The sequence below is a fragment of the Falco peregrinus genome, chromosome 14 (assembly GCF_023634155.1).
Source record: "Falco peregrinus isolate bFalPer1 chromosome 14, bFalPer1.pri, whole genome shotgun sequence".
Lineage (NCBI taxonomy): Eukaryota > Metazoa > Chordata > Aves > Falconiformes > Falconidae > Falco > Falco peregrinus.
In genome coordinates this window covers 21,558,019-21,579,678 of record NC_073734.1, presented here as the reverse complement: position 1 = coordinate 21,579,678, position 21,660 = coordinate 21,558,019, and the positions used below count along the sequence as shown (strand labels likewise).

At 40.2% G+C, this 21,660-nt stretch overlaps 1 long non-coding RNA gene across 7 annotated transcripts in view; it reads left to right on the top strand.

Annotated features, from left to right (window-relative positions):
• The window catches only part of LOC129785618 (uncharacterized), a 786,935-nt gene that overhangs the window by 341,357 nt on the left and 423,918 nt on the right, over positions 1–21,660 (top strand). For all 7 annotated transcript variants that reach the window (XR_008749761.1, XR_008749763.1, XR_008749764.1 and 4 more), the window contains exon 5: positions 6,405–6,493. This is a non-coding gene — a long non-coding RNA (uncharacterized LOC129785618). The remainder of the gene's footprint in view (positions 1–6,404; positions 6,494–21,660) is intronic.

Below are 21,660 nucleotides of genomic sequence, written 5' to 3'. Positions count from 1 at the left end.
TCTTCCCTCTGCAATTCAAATGAGCTATTCATAGCTATACAAGAGAGGCTGAGAGGGCTAACGTATTTTAGCAGGGTAAGCCGTATCTTTTATCTGTTGTTATGCTTCCAGCTCCCCGTGCACTACATGACCAAGACAATGCACCAAATAGGTCACATGTGTAAACTAAATCCTTCTAAGATGTTAGCACCACTGTCACCCTCTCCACAAACTGTTCTCGACTCTTCTGAAAAAAAAAACCTATTTTATGCTATTTTCAAGTCAGGTTTTTGAGTTTGTTTCCCACTCCTTCCCCCTTAGAAGGTGAATATATGAGCTTTACCGAATACTTTTAGACACAGGAACACAGGGCTGTCCTTTAAATGCTTACAGTGGATAAAGACAAAGAAATCCTATGAGCTGTGACAGCCATATAACTAGTCTCTGATAGCTGATCCTTGCAGCATGTCTGTGGTTAGATATACAGCTCCCCCAGTGCTTCCCTGCGGGCTCTCCTGCCTGGTGCTCATAATGCAGGCTGCACATTTGGATGCTCTGCTGCAAGCTGAAGGGGACCTGGGAAGAGATCTGTGTTTCGGACCTGAGCATTTAAAGGTTGTCACGACACTTCTTACTGAACAGGGGAGAATTGCAAGCTGGTCCCCTCTGGAGTGCCGTTTGGCACACAGATTTTGTTCCACTGGTGCTTTCAAGGTGAACCCGTTAATTCAATATGACCCTTTTAAGAACTCCAAACATTACATGCTACAAGAGGGAAACAAAGCACTTAGTGGTATGAATCACGTTTTAAGATGGAGCAGAGGTGGTGTTTGTGTTGCCCTGAACAATTCCATTTTCAGTGGAATGACTCTGTCATAGGGAAGGTTTTGAACTCATTATGACTAATTACTTTTTAAATTTCAATGATTTTGGTTTTGGGGTTTGGGGCATCGTTTTGGCTGGCCTAGGAGCCTTGTGACTCAGTTTACATGGCCAGTTTGTTTGAATTATCTTGTCAGTTTAGAATAATCTTAAAACAGTACTCTTGAACAGTTTTCCTTTCTATCAAGTCTCTGCTCCTGAAGATTTGCCATCAGAGCTCCTGCTCATCTGCTGCCTTGGTCTAAAGCATCTGCTGATAGAGTCCTGAAGAGGACATGAGAACGTGCTGTCCTGTGCTGTAGTGTCTGTCTCCAAAGGACTGTTTTATTTAATCTCTACAGACTGAAATTGTACTCCTGTGACTTACAGCAGGAGACTGGTGCCAGGTAGCTTGAGTTTGGAATCTGATTTTGGCCTGGGATTATAGTAGTTGCACAGAGAGGTGTTTTATTTCCCCTGGCTGATGAAGGAAAAAATCTACCATTTTCTTTTTCATTAGCCTAGCACCCAATGGACAGTCTTGCTTTCCTTAAAGCTTTGTTCATATAGGCTGGGTGTAACCAGTGTGAAGCATATCTTGTTGCAATGAGTTTTCTGCTGGGTAAATAGATGCTTCTGCATCCAGCCCAAAGCAGCCAAATGTGTGATGAGGGGCAGTGATCATGGATGTGCTCTGCTTATGAATTTCAGCTGAGTCCTGTATAATACTATCATATATTTCATTGATATCTGTATTAGACACAGATCTCGGCAAATGGTTAAAAATCTTGGAGGATGGAAATATGACAGGGAACTGTTAGTTTTTTAAATGTGTGATGTTTAAGCACTGCACATTTCAACACCTTTTCTGCAGTTGTTATCCTACCTTGAATTCTTGCTAGGGGAAATTAGTAGGAAACTTCTGAAATGTTGTTACTAGGAAACTACTGAAACATTATTTCAGTAGCATTTAGCATCCTGAACATTTTAATATGATTTATGCTTAGGAATATTTTTTGGAGAGTCTGGTTGATATTGTGACAGTCATTGAATGCCTTCCATTCACTACTGGCTCTTATGCATGAAGAGTCATTTAACAGCGGTGCTGGTGGTAAGGGGGGAACCGTAGGATGGGGAAAGGGGACAGAGTAGCTAGAGGTGACAAGAAGGAAAAAAATTGCTGGATTTATTTGTGGAGGGCTGGAGCACACGTGAGAGAAGTAATTTCAGAAAAGCAAAGGTAGATCTGAGAATGCCATCCCCTGTTATGCAGAGCTGGCTGGTTTGTGTGCATTGGTGACGCACTTTGAAGGGATATATAAGTGCTGTTCAGGTGAAGCTGGTCACGCTGCTGTTGGTTGTGGGCTTTTTTTCTGCACTGTCTGCAATGCTCAAACCTACATATTGACTGGTAGTCATAGCATGGCTTAGGCCGCTGGAATATCTTTGTGCTTTTTATAAAACAATTTGGTATTGAGTTTTCTGCTCACACTTGCCTTCTCTCCCCACAACTGTGGCTGCTATAAAAAACATTTTAGTACTTACAAATAAGGAAAACTGTAGACAATCTATGAAGAGTCTTGCAAAGGGTCCATGCATTGTTGCAGTGAGGCAGGAAGAGAAACTTTTATAATTCATGAGTAGTGAAAGCTTTCTTTACTTCTGGGATAAATATTCCAACCCGTTAGGTATACTTTATATGTAACATTTACATCTTGCTGAGTGATTAGTTTAAACAGCTATTTTTATCCTGCATTTCAGCCCACAACTCTCTAATGTTAATTAGTATTAGGAAGGAAGTATGTTTTCTTCACATGCCATAGCAAATGTGCTTTATATAATGATTACAGAACTTGTTTGATCTTTTGTTTTTACTGAACACAGTCTACAGCACTGACGGCAAACTGTTTGGTTTTAGTTTTCTTGTGCCCTGGGCTGTTTTCCACTGTGTGAAATTGCTGAACTTTTTTTTTTTAGGTGTTTTTTCACAATCACTGAAACTGTTGGAGTAAGATAGAATTTCACCATGAAGTTTCTTTGAATTGCTGTCTTTCAGTGAACAGTTCAAATAACCCCCTGCCTCTCCCAATACCAGTTTGAGGACACAGTTAAAACTGATAATGTAAGAAGTTTGGACAGAGGGGTTCAAAGGTTGGTCACAAGCTGTTCAGGTGTTGCACAGAGGATGCAAAAAGTGTATTGAGGGTGAGGACACAAAAATAGGCAAGGCTTTAGTGAGTGATCATTGCCAAATATTTAGAAATAAATTTTATAAAACATCCACAAATTGGGCAACAAGGAGAGCTTCTGCTGTTGTTCCCACTCTACATTCATGATTGTAAATAATAGAGAGACAGTTTTAGCTGATATACTCACAGATATAAAGGCATAATTACAGAATTCTTAAAAGTTATTTTCTTGCACTGTTACAAGCAGAGGAGAGCCACTGATTCCAACCCTTTAGCTCTAGGAAGGAAAAAGTATGAACCTGAACACAAATTTTTATCTTCCTTTCTTAGGTGCTTTGAAACTTCAGATTTAACACTTTGTCTGAATACTCCATGTCTACAGTTTTCTAAAAGGTTTTCCTCCCAAAATTTCTTAGGACTTCATAAAAAAACCCAAAAAAAACATAAAAGAAACTGTTCATCGTGCTAGACCTGTATCATAGAAATCAACTTGACGTTTCTCTCAATTAATTTAGGATAGACCAAGATTAGAAAGCAATTAGAGTTGCTTTCTAGTTGTGAACGTGTTCTCCAAAGTTGTTGACATCTATTAGTTTTGTTTTTCTTAGAACCAAGGAGAGTGGCGTACTTCTTTGTAAACAGTTACATCCCTGGACCTAAGCACTGATCCAGCAAGTAGGCACATGCAAGTCGGTCTGGAGAAGTTAGTGGGTCAAGGGCCATCTGTGAAATTTTAGGGAATGGACTTGAACTGCATTGCAACTGAACTCTAAATTGATTGACAGAACTGATTTCTGCAAAAACCGCGCGTGTATTTTGCATCATCAGGGGCTACGGATGCAAATTCTAGTTGGTAATTACCAGACCTGTGGTGCTTGTTCATTAATTAAATGTACCTCTGGCATCCAGTGCTCCTACTTGAAACACGTTGGGGCTTAATTATGACTGTACAGCCTCTGTATCTGTAGGTGTGTGTGCATCTACACTTGTTCAGCGCCAAGATTTACAAAAGAAAATGAAGTAATTATTTAGGGTGGAGAAGAGAGTAAGAAGGAAAGAAAGAAAGAAGGGGAAAAAAGAGTGAGGCAAAGAAGAGAAAGAGGAAGAGACGAACCTGGCCCTGTGAGGAGCATGTCTCCTCCTGCCCCTACCCTGACAGGTATTCAGTCAGAGTTTGCTGTTCCTGGGATCAAATACATTCTTTTGGAATAATTTAGAAAACTCAGTCTGTCTCAAACTGTTTGTGTCATGATCTGGGGCTCAGTGTTATGTTTAACTTGCCAGCAGGTGGGATCGGTGGAAATACAGATTGGCTGCCCTGTGGTAGCCAAACCCCAGCCTTCCCAAGGCTCCCTCCCTCACAGCCACTCCTGTTCCTCTGCTGCCTTTAGCGCACAAGTTCACATGGCCGATGCCTTAACGGGGGCGAGGTTCATCGTTTTGTAGGTTTTGTTTCAGTTGCTTTCTTCTGATAGTTTGTGAAAGGGAGATGTTTGGGGAGGGAGGAAAGCGAGCCTCCTGCCCCGGCATAATGGGAGCTCCCGGAGCAGGTGAGTGACAGTCAGCGGGAAGCACTGAACCAGAGGCCTCAGAGCGGCTGGGCGCCGAGTCATCAATAATGCAGAATGAATTCTTGCTTCCCTCAGAGCTGAGAAAATAATACCCGGCTGGAATTGAGCGAGCAGTAGGGGACACAGCACCCTTGAGACTGCGGGTCTGGAAATCCTGAAGGGGAGAGCTTTGGAGAATTGAGTTTCTCCCTGCTGTATGCCTGATTTCTTCTCCTGCCCACTAGAAAATTGAGAAGTCAATTGGCCTTTTATTGTTAGGGTTGAAATGACTTTTTTTTTGGTGTTGTGCTTTCCAATTAATTTTTTATTGAATTTTGAGAAAGGTAGATTTACAACTGCTACTGCAAAGGAGGAAAGAAAGAAATAAATATAAAATACCGAGGCAGGGAGCTGGGCTGAGCCTGCGCCGCCTCAGGCCTGAGGGCAGCTCCACTCCCGAGGCAGGTGGTGGGCCTGGTGGAGCCCATGCCCGCTGAGCGGTGTTCCCCTCCTCAGTAGGGCTGAAGTTAATGAGTTCTTAATGATCCTCACAGGGGCTGTGTGAGGAGCTAACTAGTACCTAATGCTCCTCACAAGGGCTGTGTGAGGAGCTAACTAGTACTTCATGCACCTCACGAGGGCTGTGTGAGGAGCTAACTAGTACCTAATGCTCCTCACGAGGGCTGTGTGAGGAGCTAACTAGTACTTCATGCACCTCACAAGGGCTGTGTGAGCTAACTAGTACTTAATTCACCTCACAAGGTGAATATTAAGGTGAGTACTCGTTTCAGTGTTTGCAGAGAAAACACCCAGCACTGTGTGACTGTAGTGTTGTTAAGGCCCTGGCCTTGTGGGCTGTTTGCCACAGCTGGCTGTGCCCTCACTGCTTCCATGCCTTCGCCGCTGGCCTGCTGCACAAGTGCAGCTGTAGCAGGGCATGCCCCAGAAACAACTGCTCTAGTCTGGTTAATTGGTTGTTCCGAAAACTTAGGCATTACACATGTGTGAGATTTTACATTGAGTGTAGGCAGCCAGAGGAATACGTTCCCATACATGTGTATATACACAGTGGCAGGGTGGTAGCGCCTGGGTTCAGACTGGCCATCCAATGCAGTTCTTTTCACCAGATGAGAAGCCAAGGGGGTTGTTTTCATCAATGCCTCTATTTTATGTATAACAATTCAGTTATTGCATAAACTCACTTTGCGTTATGATTTGCTAGTGAAAAATTTAGGGTTTTCCATTTGAGGGTGAAGGTCCAGGCTAAGGGAAGAAGTATTTGTTCCTAGGGTTGGGGTTTTTTTTTTTGTTTCCAAGCCTTGTCCAGAACCATTTTAACTGGAGATAGTGTAAAGCCTTGTCCAGAACCATTTTAACTGGAGATAGTGTAAAAGCAAAGGGCACCCCGACACTCATATAACACAGTTCCTACATGAATAATGAATGATTTGTGAAGCTCGCAGCCACTGCTCCAGCCCTCACGTAAACAAAAATGCAATTGCATGAATAATTCTGTTGAAAGTGAATAAAATAGAGACACCAAGAATCCATTTTGTTTGTAAATCCAAATATTTATGCATGTCATTCTAAAGCAGGTATCTGTAATAATTAGTGCACGGTAATTTGTTACCCTCCACCTGTAGCTGTTTTTTACAACAGGAAAATCTTATCACGGTACTGCTCAGGAAAAAGAAGCTCAGGTCACCTTGCATGGAAAAATCATTGAATCTAGTAATAATCGTTTCAGCTGATTTTAATAAATGTAATCCTGACTGTTATGAGTTGTGCCATCTGTAACATTATGCAATGTATCTCTGATGTACAGGAGACGTGACATTCTACGTGGAGTGGTAGTGACGTGACAGCGTCTGATTGCTCTGTTCTGCACTGCAGTGGCAATGTTCTTCTGCAATAGTAAGGCTTTTATTTATTTTTAAGATATAAATTAATTTGCTTTGACCTAAACCCCCTTATGTCATAGGTTCTGATACCATTATTTAATTTTCATTTTATTTTGTTTTTGAAATGGCCACGAGTGAAATGGTAACATTGTCTAGCTACAGCCCTTAGATTATAAGAAGTTCCAGATATTTCTGAGATGATCTTCTGATACAACAATTTGGCACGGATGAAAGTCTGGCTTCCACTTTAACAAACTGGAATTGGAAAATATTTCTTACTTATCACATATCTCTATATCAAAGCAAAGATGACAGTGATTATTTACCAAAAATTGGAGGCATATGTCAGGGCAGGTTACAGTCTCCTAAAAATCTCTAATATTCAATAAAAAAAAAAGAAATTGGATTCACCTTAGATTAGATGGTGGATTCTGTTTGTTTGAGCTGTCATTCTGCCCTGTTTTGGCAGGCTGTGATTAGAAAATTATTATTCCGTCCTTAATGTTTAACTACAACCCTGAAACCATGTGGGCAGATTAGCAAGAATTGCAAGTTCATGTTGGTGTAGTTGATGTATTTTCACACACCTCCTTTGCACTGAAGGACATTTTGCCAGCTTACATCCCTGCTGTTTCATGCATTACATCTGGCTTGCTGAGAGCTGGGGAGAAAGGGAAGGCTGAAGATTACATGGCCTCCAGCATTTTGTTTATGAGAGCATCCTTCTAGCGATCAATGTCCATGTGGGGTAAAAGCAGATTTCCCCCTTGAGATGAGAATCAAGCAAAGTTGCCAAATGCACAATCTTCCCTTTCAAACATTCTGCCGCTTCTGAAGTGGGAGCAGGCAGGCTTAGCTTGTCCAAGGAGAGAGGAGGCAATGGCAATGATCCCTGAACCTCAGCCTGGGACCAAGCTTGTACCTCCGCTGCAGCACTGGCACAGCACAGCAGTGCTTTCCTCTCCATGGCCACCAGTGTCCGTATGTCTCTCTTCATTGCAGGTGGCCAATGTTCTCATGTGTGAACTGATACAAAATGTAGGTTATGCCACCAAAAACTCAGAACAATCTTGTTTTCACTGTGCTGAACATGAGTTGGAAGAAGTCCAAATGTAGAGTAAAAACCTGAGGTTCCTTTTTAGGCAAACCTTTTCTTCTTTGCTTTCTTTCTGTTTTTAAATAGAACTTGAGTCAGGATTTCATACTCCCTGCTAAAAACTTAGCCGTATAAAACCGTGATCTCCTAATAGTTTTGAATGGCCTTGCTGAAACCCAGAAGGTTGCTAGAAAACACTTCCTACCTGCTTTTTTGCTCTCCTACATGTAAGGGGAGGTCACAGTTCCTGTAGCCTTCAATAGGCAGTGCTGGCTGAGACTTCTATTTAGGAGCTGCTTGCAGATAGTTCAGAAGCAAGGCTTTCACAAACCCTCCTTAGAAATGTCAGGATTTTCTGACAGGGGTTGCTGTTGATCTGTACTCCATCGTAGACACTACCACAGGCGATCTTTCACTTGTTGAAATAACTAATCACTTACCAGTCTTTAGGTGATTTCCCCACAGAAGGCAGGTTTTACTTGCTGTGGTGAATCTGAAGCACCTTAAATATTATGTGATATTCTCCATGAGAAATGACTGCTACATCGGAATAGTTGTGTATGTTTTGATGAAGTGTGGTTGAAGGTTGGGTAAGGAGCCGGGTTGACTGTCGGAGTTTCTTAGGGCACGGTGTTTCTGGGCTACCAGCAAATAGTTGCCTCACTGGGTGTTTGGTAGGCAGATAGTCTTATATTTTCTGGACAACACCTCATAAGACATTCAAATATTTTTGAAATGTGTTAACTGCGATATTCAGAAAATTGAGTGAAAATAATGTGTCTTCTCAAGAAATATTAAGACTACTTTGGGGGTGGTTTATGAAGCTCCAGTCTTGCTGCTTTTGCTGTTGCTTGGGTCAGAATCACTCAGAAGGTAAATGGCAAGACCTATAAATGATATGAGAGTGGGTCCTGCTGCAAAGGATTTCAAAGAATGGTGCTTGTCTAGTGACGACAATATCAGGGCTCAGCCATGCACCATTGAGGTCAATGGGCTTCTAGAGAAATTGCATCACTTCATTGAAAAGCACATTTTTTTCCTTATTTATTTCCAAATGAGTTTTGTCATGCCATACCAGGAGCTGCCTATTCAATGGCTTGGGGAGAGCGTGCTGGCTTTTCTGCACCGATCTGTTTTCTTTCTCTCTATGTGGCATGCCACTGCCTTCTATATTATAACTGGGGGGGGGTGGGGGGTGTAGGGGGGCAATAGCAATGGTCTGCCTTCTCTCCTTTTGTTACCCAGTTATGGGTAATAGTTCTTGGGCACTGTCGAGATGGTATGAACATGGATAGCAGAAAGCAGGCTGATAACACCTCCTTTCATTGCACCATGTTCCTGAAGGCATGACAGTACCCTTGCTACCATCCTGTGTTCAGACACAACGGAACATAACAGAGGGTCACTGCACCCCTGTACTCTCCATGGAGAATCTGTACGTTCTTCTTCCATGGCCCCATCCTCTAACCTCAAATACAAAGTTCTTCAGACAGAGAAATGCATGTTTTCATCTTTTGTAATTGGAAAAAGACATATCAAGCTAAACCACTAAATGTCCATGCACTGAAAGAGATTTCACTATAAAAAGAATGAAGCCCCTGTGGAATTCGTTGCACGATATTGGGTCCTTTTGTTCACTTTGTTTAAAAGGGAGCTTTGCGTTATAGCTCCTTTCCTTCTCAGCAGATTTTAACTGTATGTGAAATACCGTATCTGAGATGTAGAATTTATCTTAGTCTATCAGCTGTACTGCTGTGTACTGGCTGCTGCTTTGTAATCCACTTGTGAAAATTGTATGATGTGTTATCATACGTAAGGAGGATACACATATCTGTGTAGATTTCCCCCATTCAGCCGTGGAAGTCGTACTGTTATAGGTCCTCTGTTTAATCCAAAAAATATAGCTGTAATAAAAGGAAAATAAACTTAATTGAAGTCCTCTGTCTATTTGTGCCTGTTCACCCTTTGACCAGCTCCAAAACAGAGACTACGTATCACTGATATGCTCCATTATTCAAACGTTATTGAGGGGTTATTTATTTTTATTTCAAAAGAAAATATTAAAAGTAAGGAAATAAAAGAAAAATAACCCCTCTTCTGGACTGATGGAGAATTTATGGGTATATAAATGAAAAGATCAGCTAAACTTTACAATGACAGAGATTTTATTTAACAAGCAGAGTGGCTTTTAAATTTTCATACCACTATGCAGTATTTGCAGATATGCATACATAAAAGCAGAGATCAGAGTTATAGTGGCTTGTATAGAAAGGCAGTTGGATATCAGAAGCTAATATTTAAAATTGAGGCCTGAGTTAAGACTGTATTTTTGGTGTTTTACTTTCTGGAATGCTATAGTTGTACGTCGGGGTAAAGCCTGAGAAACGGCATGCAGGAGTAGGCTTCCCAGTAAAACAGTCTCTCTAAAACTCATACATGTGATTTATTTGTGTAATGTGTTTCTCTTGCCAAAGGACCTAGTTTAGGCACCTATGGAATTAATCTCATTATTAAATTACTGAAATGCTCTGTATAATGGCGGAAAGAACTTGTCTTCAGGTTGAAATGACCAGTACTTGGGTCTGGAGCATATGTGCAAATCTGCTTTGGGAGTAACTCCTGGTTGTTAGTGTGCTGGTGTGCAGGGTCTGTGTGAGTCACGGCAAGCTAAGGGACAATTTTTCCAGTGTAAATCCTTTAAACTGGGACAAAGTGTAGAGAGAAGATGCTGCCTTGCCAGAAGAGGCAGTGTTGTAGTGACAGGAATTATTGACAGTGCTAGGAGGGATCCAGGTTGCAATCCTTGCTTGGGGTAAGTCAGAGCAAGGGCTGGACTACGGTTTCCCAAATCAAGATAAGTGATGTAACCAGCAGTAATGGAGCTTCTGTGTCTCTGCAGAAAATTTGCTCTGAACCTAACTGATCTTTGCCAAAGATTAATCAAAACCAATAATTACTCTGAGCAGAACCCATTAGTAAGATATTTTTGAATAATGTTGGTCTAGTATTTTACAAGCAACAGTAATTGACCTATAAAGAGCACTTTGGGATGATCTTCTAGATAATCTAAACAAAACTACCATCTGAGGACTGCAGGTGAAGACAACCTGACCTCTGCCTCAGCCTCAATGCTCTCCTGTGTGTTTGGGCCAGCACAGTGGGTTCAAGGAGTTGTTGTGAGGAATGGATGGCGTGAAAAGCAAGGAATGAGGTCAGGACATGGCTTGTTATCACCTGCACAATATATAATGAGAAGTCAGGCCAAAGACTGTTGTCCTCATACAGCAGGAACCAGGGCAGGGGTTCTTGCTGTGGTGTCGCTTTTGTCCACCTGTGTAACAGGGCTCACAGCCCTGTCATAGTACAAATTATGCATTTCCCACTAAAACAAAGAGGACATTTACCTTTGGAAACATTGTGTTTTTAGTGACCGATGGAGCTGCGGCCTCTCTGCTGGTGAGCAGTTTGTGTCACATCCCTGACATGGTTTCAGCATCCCTTTCTGTGGGTGACTGTGGTGCATGCTAAGTTCACATCTCCTTGTAGTGTATGCTTCAAATGTACAGTTAATATCCAGCAGATACGTGGGAAGGCAAGCAAGCTACCTTTCATCTAATGTTTGTAACACAGAAAACCTTCAATATTGAGAACAGATAGACTGGAAGGTAGGTTCACATCTCTCAGCAAGAGAGCTGTAACTTAAATCTAATACACCTGATCAAGGCTTTCTCTCTGCCTTGTAGGTATTTTAATACAAATGTGTCTTTCATTTGACTGATTGAAGGTCTCCAACCTGCAATAAATGAAACATCTGATCCCCTTGAATCCAAATCACTTTTTCTTTGATTTTCTTTTACTTCTATTTCTTCTTTCTTTGTTCTACGGCTAGAGTCGAATTTCCCTTTAGAAATTGAAAGAATGTGTGTGGGTTTTTCTGCTCCTCTTACAGTGAGCCTGTGCAAAGGTCGAGTGGCTAGTTGACTAGCATATTAAGACAGAATTCATTTCACAGACAGTCTGTAGTGATGTGCTTTACATATCATTATCACGCTGAATTGAGGGAAACTGATTATACAAATTAGTTACTGTACATTATTCTCCAAAGCCTTTTATTTGCATAACCAATAGATTTTATGCAAAGAATATCCTGAAAAATGATACATGATCATGTATAGTTGAAAGAAAGTTGTTATTATCTAGGTAGGAAAATAAGTAGGCATTATTCACAATTTAAGTTTAAATTATTTTGTATTATAATACTGAGTGTATCAATTAGCTTATGCCAGACGTAGCCTTTAAAACACATTTCCTGTAAACACGATTGTGCCTGCAATCCTGAGTGCTGGGAGCTGCTGATTCCAATGTTCTCTATAATTATGTCTTTGTATGAATCAATCAGTTTAAATATAGAGCGACAGTCTGTTAAAGCCATGACCTCCGTTGGGTTTATTTTTTACTTGGGTAGTCATGTCTCTTTCCAGATGTCAGTGACATAATTTGTATGCTCAGCATTTCTTGCGCGGAGATTTTTGGGGGGGGGGGGGGGAGAGGAGGGGAGGAGGACCTTCAGAAGGAGATGGGAGTTGGAAATATTAAGCTGTAGAATCATTGAAAGTGTTGCTTTTAATCTATAACTATAACCATGTTTGTAGTGAAGTGTTAACTCTCCTACACATGAACACACTTAGTCTTTGCATAGATATTGCGCTGGGTATTAAAATGTATGTCAGGCTGGAGAACAAAGAACACGTGACATTATGGACTGAATTCATAGTTACAATAAAAGGAGCAATGAAAATTCAATAAGGGGACTGGAACCAACAGTGTCTTTGTACTTTTTATCTCTGCTAGAGTTTCCAGAGGAACTGTTAGTGATTAAGGGCCTCATCCTGTGCATGTTAGTGAGCTGTGCTTACTGCCCTGCGAGCGGTGCCAGGCACTGAACGCCGGCGCGATGCTGGGGCAGGAGCATGCAGCACCCGCTTTCCCCCACAGCTGGTGGCTGCTGATGGGCTCAGGGGATTTGGCAGGATGGGACCCGACAAGGAAAGGAAAGCAGAGGAGAGCAGTCATGTAAAGTTCATTTTACCTTTATAAAACTTTCTAGGGATTGGAAACATGCAGCAACATCCAGTTGGCAGAGGAGATGAAACACTGCTGTGTGCTCTGTATGAAAACTAGACTTTATGGTTAGTAGGTCTAGGTCTCCAATGTAAAAGTTCTAAAAATAAATCCTTAAAACTGTTGCAACCCTTTTCACCATTTCATTTCCCTTACATTTCTGTGTTTTCAGTAAACACATCTTTGATGCTAAAACTGAAAGCGGTTTATGTGCTATGATTTTATTTTAACAGAGACACTCACTTTAACTTCAGTGGAATGGGACTGTGTTAAAAACACCGATACTTTGCTCTGGCAGGATGTTTGGATGCAAGTCTGATGCGTTTCAGAAATGTTTATTTTTCAGTGAAAGTTTACATCTATTTTATTAATCACAAAATTGTAGTTTTGAAGAATAATTATATGGAACATTCCATGTGGTATAAGGTATTTGTCTACATTTTAATTAGAAGGAATTATTTGATTTCAGTATAACCTGTTTTAATTGCATTCTTTGTGCACCTATAAACTTTAATAGCTGTAGACACTGATGTTATTTGGGGAGTTTGTGTGATTATTCATCTAACATAGTTTCAAGGGAGCTACATTTTTATGTCTTTTAAACTTTCTAAATAACGATCGAACTTTCAGCCTTTCCTTTGTATTTTTTCCTTGGATTAGTTTCAAGTTGGAGTGAAAGCCAGCAATTGTGAGGTAGCGTGGATTTGACATTTTCTCATGTACCCTGCATATTATTTGCAGTAAGATTAGCATCAGAAGGACTGACTTAGATCAGTTGTCTTTGCTTATGCATGCCCTATGTTTCTCAGATTTTTTTTTTTTTTTTTTTTGGGGGGGGGGGGGGGGGGGAACGGTGGTGTAATATTTAGTTTCCTTGTCCGAGCATATGAAATCAGCTTTAGCTGAGTGTTTGTGTCACAGAACTTGCCAGGTAGAGTGAGGTGGAGGATAAAACGAAAGCAAAGAAGGTAATGTAAAAAATTAGAGACATTGGAATGGGTACAAAGGAGAACTCATGTTCTTTGAAATTACAATCCTGAAATGAGCAGCAACGAGCTGATAAAGCAGCATGGATCTGTGCGGATAGAAGAGGCTGCTTAAACTCAAGATCTAAATGATTTAAGCATCTTAGCGTATGGATTATAGTTGTCCTCAGCTAGGGGCAAATCCTGTCTCCAGTGACACGTGCACCCATTTAAAATCAATGAAAGCTGGAGATGTGAGAGACCAGGTTTTGTGCGTTAGCTTTTGTCTTGTGTGACTGTTAGCAGAGAGTTCCCCTGAAACGCATCTGGGTAAGTTAAACTTGTCACCCTTGTGACAAGAATACTCACATAAGTAACCATAATAGTATTAGCTCTCACAAAACAAAACATTTAAAGAATCTGGCCTTTGGCTAGTAATATTTTTCAGATGTCGCTTTGCTTTTAGCAGTATAAGAAAAATTACATTACTACCCTGGATAGTGGATTTATTTTGAAATGAAGTAAATGGCAGAAATGCAGCTCTCTTCTCCACCTGAATAAAACCTCTTGTAAGTTCGAAGTGTTCAGGTACATAACTCTAAGCTCTCCCTTCATCACACACAGTGGGCTACCTAGTTTTTTTATAAATTCACGTTAGGATCTCAGAGCAGGGCTGCAACCTCAACTAAAGTAACTGCTACTTTTATTTCCCCATTACTTTGGTTTTGTTTTAAGATCTGAAAAGACCACACAAACCAGCTGAACAGAGCAGGAGGAGAGATAAAAGATGGAGGTGGTAATTTTCAAAAAGAAGTTGTGCTGCAACCGATGAGTTCTTTATGACTTCTACTTGAAAGCATAAATCAGCCCAGGTTCAATTAAAATTGCATCTAAATTGAACTAAATGAGCTTTGGAGTTTTCATATGAAAGTGTTGCACATCTCTGAATAGCAATGGCGAGTTCTCAGGATGCTGAAACCGTGAAAGCTTTGAAGAGGACTGTGATTTTAAAGCCCACTCCTGCCTCCCACCCAATATAAAACTATATTTTATAATGTTGAAGGCTACATTCTCCATAAAATAAACACACAAACAATATTTAAATACTATGTCTTAGTTGTTAATGTTGTCTTAGTGTGTTAAAGTTAATGGTGGTTTTGGTTGGCTTTCCAAAAACTTGCTAAAAAAACCTAGGTCTTGAGCATGACTGCAGGTAGCTTCAAAAGGTTAATTCAAAAGGAATTAACAAACCCCTTTTTCTGGAAGTGAAGTAGCAGAGGCTGGGCAGGACCAGCCTTTGCGTTCAGTAAGCTGTCGGGCTGTCTGACAGGTTCCTGTTAGCCTGTCTTGGCTGAGGTTTACCTGAATTAGAAGGTAGCAAATTGGCAACATCTTTTTGGTGGAGATGTCATACTAAGATTGACTTTTTACAGATGGGTAAGCAAAAAAGGCCTTGAAGAATCGTCACTAACACTAAATCTTTGGCATGAAATGCATATGGAGTCTGAGAAAATCCTTGCAGTTTCTACTGAAATGAGTAATTGCAGACAAGTCCTTTAGCACTTAGTTCCTTTAAACAATCAATAAATTCTTTCTTTATAGAGGACTAGTAAGGACCTGTAAAGAAATACATCCACTTGCAAGGCTTCTGAAGCCCTTGCCTGCCAATGGGAGCACATTGACTCCTTTCATAGTTCTTGCAGATCCCGTTTACATAAAAACCCAGCCAGCGAGCACTCTGCTAAAAGCTGCTGGTTTAACGTGGAGGCATTTTTTGAGCCAGAGCCACTTTATAAAGAAAAAATGCTTGTTTGACATAGACCAAAAATGACAGTGTAAGTGGATCACCTGCCTGAAAGGCTCTGAAGCAGTACGGCTGTCCGACCCTTATGTCATCCTCTCCTGACCCCTCAAGAATTCCTTTGATCTCCCATGAAGACATCAGCCTCCAGGACTGTCATCGCCCCGCAGATGTCTGCCCCGCAGGAGGCAGTGGCCTGCCCAGGTACAGGTGTTGTGGCTGTGGCCATCCCTGGTGTGCTCCAGAAGCTGCTGCTCTGTAAGGCTGAAACGTTCAGCGGAACAGCTGCAAGTGCATGAATGATGGGTTTAATATTTAAAAAACTTTAAAAAGGAGGAGAAGGGGCAGCATTTTCATATGCAATACCTTTCCTCTTGTTGTAATGCTGCCCATCAAATTAACAAATTTATATTGCTTTTGCTTATTTTTGAACATCACAATTTCACCAGGCAATGGATCGCTTCTGTAAAGATTTCTCATCTGGAGAGCAAGCTTCTCTTGTGGTCTTCAGTCTTGATGTAAGAGAGCGTGCTGACTCACAAAGCAAAAGCTGAAACACTTGCAAAGGTTTTGTATAAAGTCCCTGGTTACGAGTTACTCACCTTCTCATTTTCCAGACTGGCTGGCCTTATAACGCTTGATACTGCTAGGTTATTACAATTCTGAGGAGTTTCACCGATTTTGCAAGGACTGTAGTAGTTTGCACTGTGGATGAGATTTCAAAGCATAATGAAAGCACTTGTGAATCTGTTTTACTTCATGTAGCCATGGACTAGGAGAGCCTGAAAAGCAGTCTCCCTGCTGAGCAGGTAGCAGCTTCCAAACAAAGGGTAGAAAATTTAGGACATCCTAATGTGATCACATGACATGACCCAGCTTACAGACACCACTGAGCATCAACAGGAATTGTGTGCCTGGGTCCTCTAGGACCCTTTGGAAATCTCATCCTGTACAGGAGGGCTGAGATCCACATGGTACAATCAAAGTCCAGCCAGATGTAGCAGGAATTTGTATGCTACTGCCTGACTTCTTGTATCAATAAAGAGATGTTTTTGTAAAATATGAACAAACTACAGTTTCAATGGAATGTAATCATTTTCAGCTCGATTGTGCTGATGGCACACAGCCCAGAGCCTCGCAGCAGCCTCAGAGGTAACACGCCTTCGGGAGCACAGCCTGCAGCCAGCCCTTCACCACAACCACGTGTGGAAGGAAATGAGCCTGTACCCTGGGCTGTCCTCACCCCTGCTTCGGACTGAATTGTGCCTCTTGATACAAGGAGGGGAGTGCGTCTCTACCCAGTCAAGTTAAGTTTCGTAAAATCCACTTTTTAAATTTCAAGCCCCTAGTCTGAAAGGTTTTTTTTAAAAAAGTAAAAATACTGTAAAGTCACATTAAAAAAAGCTTTGGAATTTTGCTTTTGATCTTTTTAATTTCGTATTTGTTGTCTTCACTGCAAATGTATAATTTATTTTGGGCAGTTTAGAAAAGAAGCAAATTCAAATCACTTCATTCTATGAGTATATTAAGGGCAGTTTAGAAAAGAAGCAAATTCAAATCACTTCATTCTATGAGTATATTAAAATGTGATGTCCCAACATCATCACAAATCTGTTGATTCACTAGAGGAAATTTAATTGATGCTTTTCTAAAGTGCCATTTCTGTGAAAACAACCCTTCTCATCAAGCCAACCAACCCACAATATTTTGGCATTTTTCAAATAGCTCTTCTGACTAGTTCTGTCACAAGCAAAAGGAAAGATACTTGAGAATCACCCCTGTCTGGTCCTTTCTTAAAGTTTTGCTTACCACTCAGCAAAGCCTTAGAAATTAGCCAGCAGCATGAAATGTATCACACCAGAGCAATGCATTTCTTTAGCAAATGGACTGAAAATAAAGTAGGAGTGCATATTTCTCTCGGTTGTAATAAGTTGATGAACCTGTCAGAGCAAAAGACAAACCGCTCTGACTTCTCTGCCTGTTAAAGCACAGCAGCCAGGATTGTAACTGAGACATCACAGGACAGGTGCTTTGAAAATTACAGAATTGAAGTAAAGGATCATGTGGCTTTCCTATATGAACAAGAGGCTGATCCTTGCAGATTTCAACACCCTACATCCCTATTTGCTCCTTGATCGTATGTCTTTTATGTTAATAAATAATCCCATAGATTTGAAATGGCTTTTCACTAATTCATTTCTGTGCAGTCTCAGCCTGTGACCCAGCAGAAGTCTAATTTAAACCTTTAAAGGTTATTTTATTCAGAAGTGAATTTCACCCTATTACACATAATCACTGCTAATCATTGAGGTGATTCACAGGTATGAGATGCAGAATCAGTTCCCAGGTATGCTCTCAAAAAGCTGTAATTTTGTTAATAAAAAGCACCACAGCTCTAAGCAAGAATGGTGGTTCTGCAGAATCTAGGAGCTGCATTGCTTCTGCCTTTTTTCTTTGATTTTTCTTTCTTGTGCTACAGATTTTAAATAAATCAAGGAAAATGTATAAATTCCACACTACCCAGAATGTTTAAAATCTTATTAGAACTGGGCCTTAACTGTTAGCTGGAGGTCTGTAAATATCTGCAGTAGTTTACTGCTGCTAATGCTGTAATTACATTTCAGCGCTGACTCACACTTAGGCTTTTTTGTGTTTGTGTTCAGCAGTACAGTTTATTTGAAAAGTGCATAAAATATAAATATCTAAACTTCAAAGATGCTGTAGTAGAGGTAAATTGCCAAATGCTCTGTGATTTTCTCAATAGTTTTATGATAACATAAAGCCAGTGTTTCATCAAAGAAATTTTTTTTCTTCAAGGAGGATTGCACCAACTAGGTATAAATTATAAATCATACTCTGTTTTACATGTGAAATGGGAGCTCTGAAGTCTATCACACTTGAGCAGATGGAGGCTAGGTGTTTTCATGTTTTTCTGAGCCTGTTTTGTTTGTCATGTCATTTTCTATATATTCTATCCTAAAATTCCTTTGCACAGGGGCAAGAAACTATCACCAAGTAAATACAATTATTGACAAGTGTTACTAGCAGCAGGGGGCAATGACAAAATCATCAGTAACACACACACTCACACAAAAGCTGGAGTGACATTTGTAACGCAGAGTAATGAGCTAATTGAGCGGCTCTTCAGGTTTCATGACATCAGAGATTTTATATAACAAAATGAGTGATCAAAACCAGTGAATTACAAAATGCTAAATATGTATTTGTTCAGGCAGACAAAGCTGTTTCTGCCTTTATTCATTCTAGAAGCGTGACTGAGTTTTGGTGCAATTTAGAGAATTGGAAGGAAACAGTTTAGGAGGATGCTGTTTAAATTACAGCCTGTTTGTTCATTATTGTTAATAAGCACTATTTTATTGCGTTTACAAATTGCAAATTGAGCTGAGATTTCTTGTTCCTTTGATAACACCTTTGCTACAAGGTAATAACATATTAAAATCATATGGCATTTGAATGAAATTGTTTCCTGGCTCCGTTCGCTTGCAAACTACTTTTAAGAAGGGAAGGGGGGGGGTGGGGGGGGGAGGCAGCAGAGGGAATAGCTAGTTTTGCAGGGCAGAGATGAGGAAGCGCAGCCTCTGTGCGTGTTACACAGGCAGAGATGAAAGCAAAAGAACCGAGAAGCATTTTTTAGCCAAGAAAATAACTGGCCTGAGCTCCATAGACTTAGATTAAACCAGCTGTAAAACAGAAATTTCCGTCATTGTTATTGACCAGACTTTGAACGCTTTTATCAGCTGCATGTGTTAATAGCTTGTTAATGATTGATGGTAAGGTCTTTTATGACACCAAATGAAAGTGAGAAATAAGTGCAGGATATCGAGGTGACTATTGCAGTCACACTCTTTGAGTAGCAGTCTGCAGAATTTCAGCTGTGTTTTAAAACATTTATGCCTGCCAAGATTAGATAGGTTACGCTGCATCTCAAGATAATACAGAATTACCCTGACTGTGCTGTTCATTCAGCCCTACGTTGAACAGTAAAAATACAGCGACCCTCAAAATGAAAATCTAGATTTTAGAAGGTGATGCAATTCTGCCAGAGTGTATAAAGGAAGGTAAAATGCATAGATGACTTGGTATGCGAGGCAAATAAATACCAGATTTGCAGAATACTGTCTAAAGAGAGCCTTGTTAAAATTGCTCGAGTATTTCAATTAGGGATTTCTTACATCCTTCATTTCACCTGGTTCAGCAAAGCAGTTCAGCATATGCTTAAGCTCCAGAAAAGTTGGTACAGCACATTTGCACAATGTACTTCTTGTCTCCATCAGCTATGTATTCTAGAGATTAACACAGCAATCTCCATATTAGCTTAGATAAGCCTTTGTGCTGATTGTAGGTTATTCTGTGTGGTTATTTACTTCACATGTAACCACACTCCTCCTCTCTTTTGGCGAGTAAACTAAGAACTGACAGAAATCTAGAAACACTGGGTACGTGGTATCTCTTCAGGAAAGCAGAGGAAATGTGTAGGTGTCTGTAAGATTTAATATGCATTTATTTTTCTCTGTTCACGTTATTCCTTTTTACCATCACTGCTTGCCTGTCATAAATCCAATTAGTGAGCCTTCTACATTGCAATAAACTGCTCTTCAGGAGCAAAATTTGCTTCGTGAGCAAAGCCTTTTTCCTACAACACTATTGTAATTTTCTGTTTTTTCACTGCCTTGCAAAGCATTTAAATAAAAGCAAAATAGGCTTTAGCACTGCATTTACTGCACTGCTCCCTCTTCCTGCAAAACGCTTTTTCCATCTTCAAATAATTTTGCTCCAGCAAAAATTTCTTACAGGGATGAAACAAAGATATATGATAAAAATATAATAAAAATCAAAAGAGATGCATAGTTCCAACCCAGAATAAGCAAAAACCTAATTGCTGGTGCAGTTGTGTGAGATGGGAAAGATCCAGGTTGAAGTCCCTGGTCTGAATCAAGGACTTAAACCCAGATTTGTCACGCTTTGAACAATTGTTTGAACTGCACAACAGTGCTGTGCTTTCTAGGTTTGAAAAAAGAAATTCAGTTGAATACCTAACAAAACCCTCCTGCAAAAGGGATTGTCAGAACTGGTATGTTCTCGTAAAAGTTTTATTTCCTGCTAATAGATATTTTCTGAGAAATATTACAAGTCATTTTGTTCAGCAATTTCTTTTCCTTCCCTTTAACCAAGTGAATTTTGACTCATAACACACTGCAGACTTAATTACTTTGTTTGTTTCTCCAGTCTGTGTTAACTCTCCATGTTCCAAATGTTACAGAGTTTAAATAGCATCAGAAAATATTGTGAACCTTTCAAGATATTGGAAGAGTAGCCCTTGATTTTAACTGTCATTGTGGGTTTGGGTTAATTTTTTCTGTAGTATTGTGGTAATGAGTAATTCTACGAATTGGGAACACTGCCGTATATGTAAATGACACTGGTGAATTGTCTCTGGTCACTGTGTCCCTTATTCTCATTATTTATTCATGCTTCTTTTTTCTCCTCAGAAATAACAAATTAAACCCTAGGAGACTTGGAGGTTCAAAGTCACTGGTCATTAGTCCAGTTCTGTGGAGATTAGAACAGGAAACACCATTAAATTTAACCATTTCAGTATTTCACTGAGCCTGAATTCAGACAGCACTATCACTTTCCTCTAAGGATATACAAAAGCCTATTGTATTATATAGAAACTGATATTTTTTTTTTCATATCTAGTCATTGTAAGCAGTTCGTTCTGGTTTCAGAGACATTAGTGTGTTTTAGACATTCCTTTATGTAGAATAAAAACCAGCAGAAAACCTTGTTGAGTTTTCTGCCTGCATCCACCGCCCGAATGCGCTTTCCTGACTAGTTCATTGCAGGCTGGAGTTCTTACAAATGAGACCAAGGCTGCAAGGGAGTGATATCTATTAGCAAATTAAGAAATGGTGGCTTTGAATATACAGTAGTTATCATGAAAATGCCAGCTTTCACTATAATGTAGCATCACAGGATGATGGCTCCTTTTTTAAAGGAGATTTCTGTAAAGAGCTGTTAAGACATGCTGACTCTGTAATAGGAACCACTATAGAACATGTACATATAGAAGAGAGGGAGAAGTGGCTGAGAACTTGCTGTTTGTTTTCAAAACTGTGTCCTTTTGCATAGCCTTTAAAAAAAACAATTAGCAACAGTGATGCTACAGAGGGCGA